The sequence below is a fragment of the Monodon monoceros genome, unplaced genomic scaffold (genome assembly GCF_005190385.1).
Source record: "Monodon monoceros isolate NGI ecotype Baffin Bay Population unplaced genomic scaffold, NGI_Narwhal_1 Super_Scaffold_18, whole genome shotgun sequence".
NCBI classification, from domain to species: Eukaryota; Metazoa; Chordata; class Mammalia; order Artiodactyla; family Monodontidae; genus Monodon; species Monodon monoceros.
Window position 1 is genome coordinate 42,236,313 of NW_021703774.1, and position 13,035 is coordinate 42,249,347.

Consider the following 13,035-nt stretch of genomic DNA (forward strand, 5'->3'; position numbering starts at 1 on the left):
ATAAATTAATTGAGCCTTAGAAGTCAAAGAAAAAGCTCCCAAGTAAATAAGAATTGGGAAAGTTTTGAGTTTTTATAAACACATGTTTTGTTTTGGTCCCTGATAGCTGTTTTTTTTAAAAAAAAAATTCATATTAGAAAGGTAAAAATTTCACTGTTGAACATTTTGAAAATGCATGTGCCATCCTTTTGTGTTTAGTTCTCAGGGCTGTGGGTAGTTTTTCTTCTCTACTCCAAATCATGATATTGTGTTCCCTTAACAAATAATCTTTTAAGAAGTATAACCACTAAAGCAGCCACTATAAAGCATGGAGAAGATTACTCCCCTGTACTCCCCACTTTCCTCCATGTTTTTTCCCAATATGTTTGCAAAGTGCAAGTTCTTATAGGGAATTATGAAAGGGAGCAAATGTGAAGACAAGGTAGAAAGGATCCAGATGATTTGTTTATTTACAGAGTGCTGGTAACCCAATCCCTCAGATCAAGAGCAGGTAGCAAGACCTCTGGGGAATGGCTACCTGGCCACATGGTAGAAGATAATTTGTATAAGATTGATGGTTCAGAGACTCCACTTAAAATTAAGGATTCTAGTGCCTTATACAGTAATAATACATATTATTACATAGTAGTATATACATAGTGATACATAATAAGTATGCATTTAATAGTGTATATTTAGATTTCATCTTCCAATTTCCACTTACATCATGAATTAATACCTGAATAAGAAAGCCAGTTTATTCATAGTGGGAAATAATTTTGCCACGTGAAAATAAGAAAAACAATTTGAGGAGGAATGAAAAGATTTGGGATCACAAAATGCACAGTGCCTAGGGTAACACTGGACTATATCTGCAGGAGTTTGTAGGACTCAAGCTGGGCCCAGAGGAAAGAGAAAATTCCTTAGATTTAAAGGCATGATGTGGTTTGGGCATGGGCTTATCATGGGTAATGGCAATACAACAAAACGTGAAGATTCTATTTAAATGATTGGAACTTTACAAGATCCACAGGACACTTGCACAAACTTGGATAATTTTAAGAGGAAAGAAGTTTCAATAATGCTTGTGGGCTTCCCTGGTGGTGCAGTGGTTGAGAGTCCGCTTGCCGATGCAGGGGACACGGGTTCACGCCCCGGTCCGGGAGGATCCCACATGCCGCTCGGCTGGGCCCGTGAGCCATGGCCGCTGAGCCTGCGCGTCCGGAGCCTGTGCTCCACAGCGGGAGAGGCCGCAACAGTGAGAGGCCCGCGTACCGCAAAAAAAAATAATAATAATAATGCTTGAAATTAAATGTCCTAGCCAGATAGGGACTAGGAGCAGTTTAACTTTGACTAGGAAAATAAATGTCACATTTCTTACATCCTGTCTTATAGAAGTCATAGCCACTGGCCTAGTTATTTAGAAGAAAGAGAAGAAAAAATCGCACATCTCACCATCCAGAGATAACAATTGTTAACATTTGTTGTATATTATTCTGGTTTTTTATTCTATGCATGTACATATGATTTTTCATATCATTACACTGTATACATTGCTTTATTTCTATTTTTCCCTATCCATAGCATGTTGGAAATATTTTTCCATGCCAATAAGATATTTTTAATGGTTGTGTAATATTACAATATATGAGTACACTAGAATTTATTAAAGGATAACTTATTTTAAGATATTACGCTATTTCCAACATTTTCCACTATTATAAACAAAATTTTGTTAAACATTTTTGTAACTAAAACTCAGTTCAAATCCACAATTAATCGAAGAGGCAAACTTTGATCTGAGAAGCAATGGGAAAGTTAACATTTGTATGTTTCCCTGTGGAGAACACTCTAGATCAGGCAGATGGATATCCAACATCCAGTACATCCAAAGGGATCTAGGTGGAAAGGGAGGGTTGGATACTAGAACCAGAAGAATGAACATGAGAAGAGAATAGTAATCATTTATTGAGGGTCCATAAAACATACTGATGCTGTTTCATTCACTTTCAACTGCACTATAACAGGGTATTATCCACATTAATTAATAATATTCTCATATAAATGAGAAACTAAGGCACACGTTCACTAAATTGCCCAAGGTAAGTTATTAAGTGTTAGAGCAGAGATCCAGACTCAAGTCTTCCTGATTTCGAAACCCATGGCATTTTTATTGTTGTTTTTTTTTTAATATATGTAACTTAAAACAAGTTTGACAAATATCACATTGTACATAGGCAGGATTTTACCTAGTAATAATAGCAATTATTCTGCTCTAAAATATCTAAGGAATGATGAAGGAAGCAAGAAGTTCAAGTTTCTGGAAATACTCCTCTTGATGTGCTAGTGGGAAGTATGCTAGTGTCATTCCTCTCCAGGTTAAGACTAAACTCTCAGACCTTCTTAAGCCTGCTTTATATAGAGACAAAAATGACATTTTCCTGTTCCCAAAGTTTTCTTCCACCAGATGAACTACTTTAATTAAGAATAAAGTGAAAGCAAAAATACAGTGTCTATGAAACAAACATTTTCAGAGATGCTCACTCACTGGATCTTTAATTTCTAAATATTTTCAATATATATTAATATATATGCAGTTATTTTATTGTATGTGTATGTTCCTTAGAAAAATACCACAAGTCAGGGAAGTCTTAAAATAAGAGGTTTTAAGTTTCTGTTCCTATTCTGAGGTTACTTTTCAGCACCTTATATGAAAGCACGATGACTCATCAGAATTGTGTTGTGTCTTCCAGGGGTATATTTACAAATCTAGTAGTTATTAAACAAAGGAAAACTCTGAGAAACCTCTGCTCTCCTCCAATGAATAAGCAACTCTGCCACTTTCTCGGTAAGAAAGGTTAAGCCCCTTCTAGTCTATCCTAAAAGACACAGGTGGGGAATTAAGGCATTTTTCAAACTCTTAAGTGACTTTGGGTATGTTTGATTCACAGGTAAGGGCAATACCAGTTTTTATCCTGTCTCTGTGGTAGGTGGAGCTGAGGTTTACAAAATTCAGTCTTTGGGCTACTCTGAACAAGACAAAATGTTATAGCTTTGTGAACTATAGAACTAGAAAAATGAGGAAAATCTTATGCACAAAAATGTTATTAACCATCCTTTCAGAGGAATGAGAAGGCTTACCATTTCTTGTGAGATTGTATTCTTTAAAGTTTGGTGTTAGAATGGCAATCCAAATTTTTATTTGGGTTATTGTTTTGTTTTGTTTTTTTGAAGGGGGGAGAGGGAAGTAATTTTTGATTCCTGATATCCAAAGGTCTGGGAACCATAATTTTGAACCCTATCCAGAAAGGCTAGGGAACACTTCCAGCAGTACAAATGTTTGCAATCTCTTAACAAGTGTTGTCATCAAGAAGGAAGGCTTCACCAGGCAGCATAAATGTGATAAATCATAATCCCAAACTTCCTCTTGCTCTTTCTTCAGTTAATACAATCTACCTTATTGCCTGGTAGACATATTGTCTGAGAGGCACATATAGATATACACATATATGTTCCCAACTTTCACTCGTTTCCCCTCCAAAGCTTTCTCTAATAGCAGCTAACATGATCATGATCACTGCAGTACACAAATCTTTTGTCAATTCCCTTCAATGTCTCCCCACTTCTTTTGGAATGCTACCCATTCTCCTTGACATGGTCTCAGAACACCTTCACTCAATAAGTATCATCTGTTTCTCTTTTCTCCAGAGCTAACTGGACTTTTTTCAATTCCAAGAATATCTCATACTCTTGACTGTCTAATTACCTTCACACAAATCACATTTCTTTCTCAACATCTCTGCCTTGCTGACATCTACTTAACTTCAATTTTCAATTTAAAGATTCCTTTTTCCAAAAAGATTTTACCAGGCCAACACCCACCTTTCTCTGCCCAAACAAACCAGGCTTCTCTCCTTTTCCTTTTATTTCCCCTGCAATTCTCCATCTTAACACTTCAAGTCATTTATGCAGTGCCTACATTTCCTATAGTTTCATGCTCTAGACTACACTCCTGGGGAGGGCAAGGACTGTCTATTTTGTGTTCTGCTGTATAAACTATGTAAAACATGATACCGCATAAGTTAATAACTAGTATGCAATAGATCTTTTGAAATGAATGAATTCCCTCTGCTTAGCTTTCTAAGCTCTCTTGTCTTGTTATCTTTTATTCTATTAGTTTCGATAACTGATCTTAATTAATTCAAGAAACAGTGTGATAAATCAGTATCTTAATTTCCAAGATTCCACTGCTCTGCATTTTATATATGATAATAACATGTTTTCCTATAATATTTCTTCTTTGTGTTACCAAATTCTGAATTATGCTCCCCAAATTCTGGTTGAATTTTTTTTTAAGATAAGGCTCAATGAATTCAGGACCATAATTAACACAAACTAGTATGCTTCTGTTTCTCATATTAAGGTTCTAGAATGAAATTTTAACACTCTGCAACATACCTCAACTGGATGATTGATGACAGTAGAGTTCCTTAGCCATTTCTGAGGGTGTCTGCAGTGAAATTAATGAAAGTACGGTAAACAGAAGAAGAGTTTTATCAAATGATTACAGTGGAGGAAACCATAATAGAAAACAGCCTCATAACTCTGGGTTAAATTTTCGTTTAAATTTAAAAATTTAAAATAAAAAAATGTAAACTTCATTTAAATTTAAAAAAGAAAGAAAAACAGTGGTTTTGTGAAGCAATGCTTACCAAAGACAAGAAGCAGTCATTGGGGGCCTACAAGATGGTGGAGGAGTAAGACATGGAGATCACCTTCCTCCCCACAAATACATCAAAAATACAGTTACATGTGGAACAACTCCTACAGAACACCTACTGAACACTGGCAGAAGGCCTCAGACTGCCAAAAAGGCAAGAAACTCCCCACATACTTGGCCATGTGGCTGACAGGGTCTTGGTGCTCTGCCTGGTGTTAAGCCTGAGGCTCCGAGGTGGGAGAGTCAAGTTCAGGACACTGGACCACCAGAGACCCATGTAATATCAATTGACGAGAGCTCTCCCAGTGAACTCCGTCTCAATGCTAATACCCAGCTCCACCCAATGGCCAGCAAGCTCCAGTGCTGGACACCCCATGCCAAACAACTAGCAAGACAAGAACACACCACCACCCATTAACAGAGAGGCTACCTAAATTCATACTAAGTTCACAGACGCCCCAAAACACACCACCCAATGCAGCCCTGCTTACCAGAAAGACAAGATCCAGCCCCACCCACCAGAACACAGGCACCAGTTCCACCCACCAGAAAGCCTACACAACCCACTGAACCAACCTTACTCACTGAGGGCAGACACCAAAACTAACGGGAACTACGAACCTGCAGCCTGCAAAAAGGAGACCCCAAACACAGTAAGTTAAACAAAATGAGAAGACAGAGAAATATACAGCAGATGAAGGAGCAAAGTAAAAACCCATCAGACCAAAGAAATGAAGAGGAAATAGGCAGTCTACCTGAAAAAGAATTCAGAGTAATGATAGTAAAGATGATCCAAACTCTTGGAAATAGAAAGGAGAAAATACAAGAAACGTTTAACAAGGACCTAAAAGAAACAAAGAGCAAACAAACAATGATGAACAACACAATAAATAAAATTAAAAATTCTCTAGAAAGAATCAATAGAAGGATAACTGAGACAGAAGAATGGATAAAGTGACCTGGAAGATAAAATAGTGGAAATAACTACAGCAGAGCAGAATAAAAAAAAAGAATGAAAAGAATTGAGGACAGTCTCAGAGACCTGAGGGACCACATTAAATGCACCAACATTCGAATTATAGGAGTCCCAGAAGAATAAGAGAAAAAGAAAGGGACTGAGAAAATATTTGAAGAGATTATAGTTGAAAACTTCCCTAATATGGGAAAGGAAATAGTTAATCAAGTCCAGGAAGCACAGAGAGTCCCATACAGGATAAATCCAAAGCGAAATATGCCAAGACACATATTAATCAAACTGTCAAAAATTAAATACAAAGAAAACATAATAAAAGCAGCAAGGGAAAAACAACAAATAACACACAAGGGAATCCCCATAAGGTTAACCGATGATCTTTCAGCAGAAACTCTGCAAGCCAGAAGGGACTGGAAGGGCATATTTAAAGTGATGAAGGAGAAAAACCTGCAACCAAGATTACTCTACCCAGCAAGGATCTCATTCAGATTTGATGGACAAATTAAAACCTTTAGAGACAAGCAAAAGCTGAGAGAGTTCAGCACCACCAAACCAGCCTTAAAACAAATGCTAAAGGAACTTCTCTAGGCAAGAAACACAAGAGAAGGAAAAGACCTACAATAACAAATTCAAAACAATTAAGAAAATGGGAACAGGAACATACATATCGATAATTACCTTAAATGTAAATGGACTAAATGCTCCCGCCAAAAGACACAGATTGGCTGAATGGATACAAAAACAAGACCCATATATTTGCTGTCTACAAGAGGCCTACTTCAGACCTAGAGACACATACAGACTGAAAGTAAGGGGATGGAAAAAGATATTTCATGCAAATGGAAACCAAAAGAAAGCTGGAGTAGCAATTCCCATATCAGACAAAATAGACTTTAAAATAAACACTATTATAAGAGACAAAGAAGGACACTACATAATGATCAAGGGATCGATCCAAGAAGAAGATATAACAATTGTAAATATTTATGCACCTAACATAGGAGCACCTCAATACATAAGGCAAATACTAACAGCCATAAAACAGGAAATCAACAGTAACACATTCATAGTAGGGGACTTTGACACCCCACCTTCACCAATGGACAGATCATCCAAAATGAAAATAAATAAGGAAACACAAGCTTTACATGATACATTAAACAAGATGGACTTAATTGATATTTATAGGACATTCCATCCAAAAACAACAGAATACACATTTTTCTCAATTGCTCACGGAACATTCTCCAGGATAGATCATATCTAGGGTCACAGGTCAAGCCTTGGTAAATTTAAGAAAATTGAAATTGTATAAGTATCTTTTCCGAATACAACGCTATGAGATTAGATATCAATTACGGGAAAAGATCTGTAAAAAATACAAACACATGGAGGCTAAACAATACACTACTTAATAACGAAGTGATCACTGAAAAAATCAAAGAGGAAATGAAAAATACCTAGAAACAAATGATAACACAGACACGACCACCCAAAACCTATGGGATGCAGCAAAAGCAGTTCTAAGAGGGAAGTTTATAGCAGTACAATCCTACCTTAAGAAACAGGAAACATCTCGAATAAACAACCTAACCTTGCACCTAAAGCAATTAGAGAAAGAAAAACAAAACAACCCCAAAGTTAGCAGAAGAAAAGAAATCATAAAAATCAGATCAGAAATAAATGAAAAAGAAATGAAGGAAACGATAGCAAAGATCAATAAAATGAAAAGCTGGTTCATTGAGAAGATAAACAAAATTGATAAACCATTAGCTAGACTCATCAAGAAAAAAAGAGAGAAGACTCAAATCAACAGAATTAGAAATGAAAAAGGAGAAGTAACAACTGACACTACAGAAATACAAAGAATCATGAGAGATTACCACCAGCAACTATATGCCAGTAAAATGGACAACCTGCAAGAAATGAACAAATTCCTAGAAAACCACACCTTCTGAGACTGAACAAGGAAGAAACAGAAAATAAAAACAGACCAATCACCAGCACTGAAATTGAAACTGTGATTTAAAATCTTCCAACAAACAAAAGTCCAGGACCAGATGGCTACACAGGTGAATTCTATCAAACATTTAGAGAGGAGCTAACACCTATCCTTCTCAAACTCTTCTAAAATATAGCAGAGGGAGGAACTCTCCCAAACTCATTCTACGAGGCCACCATCACCCTGATACCAAAACCAGGAAAAGATGTCACAAAAAAAGAAAACTACAGACCAATATCACTAATGAACATAGATGCAAAAATCCTCAACAAAATACTAGCAAACAGAATCGAACAGCACATTAAAAGGATCATACACCATGATCAAGTAGGGTTTATCCCAGGAATGAAAGTTTCTTCAATATACGCAAACCAATCAATGTGATACACCATATTAACAAATTGAAGGAGAAAAACTATATGATAATCTCAATAAGTGCAGAAAAACCTTTTGACAAAATTCAACACCCGTGTATGATAAAAAAACTCTCCAGAAACTAGACATAGAGGGAACTTACCTCAACGTAATTAAGGCCATATATGACAAACCCATAACCAACATCGTCCTCAGTGGTGAAAAACTGAAACCATTTCCTCTAAAATCAGGAACAAGACAAGGATGCCCACTCTCACCACTATTTTTCAATATACTTTTGGAAGTTCTAGTCACAGCAATCAGAGAAGAAAAAGAAATAGAAGGAATACAAATCAGAAAAGAAGTAAAGCTGTCACTGTTTGCAGATGACATGATACTATACATAGATAATCCTAAAGATGCTCCCAGAAAACTACTAGAGCTAATCAATGAATTTGGTAAAGAAGCAAGACACAAAATTAATGCACAGAAATCTCTTGCATTCCTAGACACTAATGATGAAAAATCTGAAAGAGAAATTAAGGAAACACTCCCACTTACCATTGCAACCAAAAGAATAAAACCCTAGGAATAAACCTACCTAAAGAGACAAAAGACCTGTATGCAGGAAACTATAAGACACTGATGAAAGAAATTAAAGATGATACAAATAGATGGAGACATATACCATGTTCTTGGATTGGAAGAATCAACATTGTGAAAATGACTGTACTACACAAAGCAATCTACAGATTCAGTGGAATCCCTATCCAACTACCAATGGCATTTTTCACAGAACTAGAACAAAAATTTCGCAATTTGTATGGAAACACAAAAGACCCCGAATAGCCAAAGCAATCTTGAGAAAGAAAAACGGAGCTGGAGAAATCAGGCTCCAAAGCTACAGTACTGGCACAAAAACAGAAATATGAATCAATGGAACAGGACAGAAAGCCCAGAGATAAACCCACGCACATATGGTCACCTTATCTTTGATAAAGGAGGCAAGAATATACAGTGGAGAAAAGACAGCCTCTTCAATAAGTGGTGCTGGGAAAACTGGACAGCTACATGTAAAAGAATGAAATTAGAACACTCCCTAACACCATACACAAAAATAAACTCAAAATGAATTAAAGACCTAAATGTATGGCCAGACACTATAAAACTCTTAGAGGAGGGACTTCCCTGGTGGTCCAGTGGTAAAGAATCCGCCTTACTATGCAGGGGACAGGGGTTTGATCCCTGGTTGGGGCACTAAAATCCCACATGCCGCGGGGCAACTAAGTCAGCGTGCCACAACTACTGAGCTTGCCCACCTCAACTAGAGTCCACGAGCCACAAACTACAGAGCCCACGTGCTCTGGAACCCATGCCACAACTACAGAGTCCACACTCCCTGGAGCCTGCACGCCACAACTAGAGAAGAGAAAATCTGCACACCACAACTAGAGAGAAGCCCGCACACCACAATGAAGATCCCGTGTGCTACAACTAAGACCCAATGCAACCAAAAACTAAATTAAATAAAGAAATAATAAATAAATAAACCTTAAAAAAAAACTCTTAGAGGAAAACATAGGAAGAACACTCTTTGACATAAATCGCGGCAAGATCCTTTTTGACCCACCTCCTAGAGAAATGGAAATAAAAACAAAAATAAACAAATGGGACCTAATGAAACTTGAAAGCTTTTGCACAGCAAAGGAAACCATAAACAAGACAATAAGACAACCCTCAGAATAGGAGAAGATATTTGCAAACGAAGCAACTGACAAAGGATTAATCTCCAAAATTTACAAGCAGCTCATGCAACTCAATACCAAAAAGGCAAACAACCCAATCCGAAAATGGGCAGAAAATCTAAATAGACATTTCTCCAAAGAAGATATACAGATGGCCAAGAGGCACATGAAAGGATGCTCAACATCACTGATCATTAGAGAAATGCAAATCAAAACTACAATGAGGTATCACCTCATACCAGTCAGAATGGCCATCATCAAAAATCTGCAAACACCCTCTCTGCTGGAGAGGGTGTGGAGAAAAGGGAACCCTCTTGCACTGTTGGCGGGAATGTAAATTGGTACAGCTGCTATGGAGAACAGTATGGAGGGTCCTTAGAAATCTAAAAATAGAATTATCATATGACCCAGCAATCCCACTACTGGGCATATACCCTGAGAAAACCATAATTCAAAAAGAGTCATGTACCACAATGTTCACTGCAGCACTATTTACAGTAGCCAGTACATGGAAGCAACCTAAGTGTCCATCAACAGATGAATGGATAAAGAAGATGTGGCACATATATGCAATGGAATATTACTCAGCCATAAAAAGAAATAATATTGAGTTATTTGTAGTTAGGTGGATGGAGCTAGAATCTGTCATACAGAGTGATGTAAGTCAGAAAGAGAAAAACAAACACCGTATGCTAACACATATATATGGAATCTAAAAAAAAAATGGTTCTGATGAACTTAGGTGCAGGACAGGAATAAAGATGCAGACATAGAGAATGGACTTGAGGACACAGGCAGGGGGAAGGGTAAGCTGGGACAATGTGAGAGAGTAGCATTGACATATATACATGGCCAAATGTAAAATAGATAGCTAGTGGGAAGCAGCTACATTGCCTGGGGAGATCAGCTCGGTGCTTTAGTTCCACCTAGAGGTGTGGGATAGGGAGGGTGGGAGGGAGACGCAAGAGGGAGGGGATATGGGGATATATGTATACATATAGCTGATTCACTTTGTTATACAGCAGAAACTAACATAACATTGTAAAGCAATTATATTGCAATAAAGATGTTAAAAAGTAAAATAAAAAATAAAATGTGAACTACCTCAAAAAAAAAAAAAAAGAAGCAGCCACAAACATTTTCAGGCCTTGCAAACTTAAAAAAAAAAGCACTTTATGTGTATAAAACCTGGGAAAGAGTTCTGATTATATACTTGTTTTTAAACATATTTGTTCAGCCAGATAATGATCACTTTCAGGGCCACTATTTTGAAATAAGAAGAGGGAAGGAAAGGGAGTTGCATGTAAAAGAAGGAAACTGCTTCAATTCACAAGAAACTTACAAATTCAGAGAGGACAATGACCCTAGAAATCACCTAGGAAAATTCTTACCAGTTTAAAGATGAGGAACTGAGACATGACTTATGCAATCATCCATTCCATGATTTTTACATGGACCATTAGGATATCTAAAAACTGTAATAAATTTTAAGCAGCATTTAGCACATTCCTCTAATTAGATGATATCCCAAATTCCCTAGTGCTCTTAATCCTAGAGTTACATTTGAATTAACTCTCTCCTTGTTATCCCACATTTAATGAGATTTTAAGTTCTTTCATTTTTTTCCCCTGCTCAGTATCTCTTATACTATTATTTTTTCTTTTCTAGTTCTAGGGTTACAATACTAATTCTCCATAATTCCCCATCTGGAAGAACTGTGATAAACACCAACTGGTCTCTCTGTAATTCAGCCTGTACAAAGTAGCCAGAGCAGTTGAAAATATTTATCTCAAAGATCACTTCCATCATAGCATATTGCATTTATAGTATCATTCAAAATCTCAAATAGTTCTCCACTGCCTAGTAAATCAAAAACATTCATAGCAATCAGTTACTGTCTGTTCCTGCGCAGAAAACTTTCCTTCTTGCACAGGTCTGTGATTTTAACACCCTCTGTGCTGTGATCTTGGGCTAACTGGATAAGATAAGCACAGGGGTGGAAAGAATCCAGCATTGTTTCCCAGCCTTGCCCATCACCGGGGGTATAACCTTGCTGTTGCTCGTTATTGATTCTGAGCTTCAGTTTATTCATCTCTGAAAGGTAGATGATTTCACTCTCCACCACAATGACTTGCTATGAGAATTTACAGACATAATGCAAGTATAACACCTGGCATGTATTAAACATGCTCACTCATTTAACTACTATTATTTCATACATTTGCCCTGCCTAATTTCACAAAGGATTTAAGTAAGCCATCATCTACTCATTTTTTCATTCATTTATTCAACCAAAATTATATATTGAGCACTTCTTTGTACCAGAGCTTATGTCAGTTATTTGGAATATAAGAAAAAGAAGCAATCCCTCACCCTGAAAAAACCTCACATAGTAGCAAAATATAAAAATATAAACATAAAGCAATGTGACTATGTGGGAATAATAATGCGCTGTGTACTAGTGGAACCCTGAGGAAGGAATCCTAAAGTTGACCAAAATTTGGGAGTTGGGTCAAGAGGATGGGATGCCTGATTTCAACCAATAGGCGAAAATGAGTTAAAGCTATAAAGGCAAAGAGAGAACAAAAGGCTGTCAGAGGTATACGGGTAGATCACTATAACTGTGGTTATTATTATTATAAATACCTCCACCAGAAAACACTGCCTCAGATCCAAGTTAACTTCTGGTTCCTTACTTACAACAAACTGTACTGAATTCTAACTTTGCCCAGTTTATCAGTGACTGGATCCCACACCTTCGCCCACACCCAGCTCTGGGCACGTTCTCTCTGACCTAGTTCTCTGCTTCTATATACTTCAGAATTGTGGTTTAAGTTCCTGAGATCCTTCCATTTGTTTCTTTCCTACTCCTTCTTGACCACATTGGCCTCCCGGGGTGTTGGAATTAGTCCGTCCGCTAGGAATTGTTCCACCAGACTGTGCATATCCCAGCCACACATCCCTCTGTGTATGTGCGTGGCTCCTTCTTGACGTCAGGTCTTTAACTGTCATGTCTTCAAAGGGCCCTCTCCTACTCACCTCCCTTCCCCACCCCCAGATTTGAGAAAACAACTCAGTCTCTCTTCCATATTATTCAGTGTAATTTCGGCAATGCAGTTGTTATCTGGTATTTTTTCTCATGGTTTGTTATCTGTTTCTGACTTTTTCCACTAGGATGTAAGTTCCATGAGGTTTGAGGTCATGTCTGTTTTACTCCCTATTGCATCCATGGTGCTTAGACCATTTCTTGGAACATAGCAAA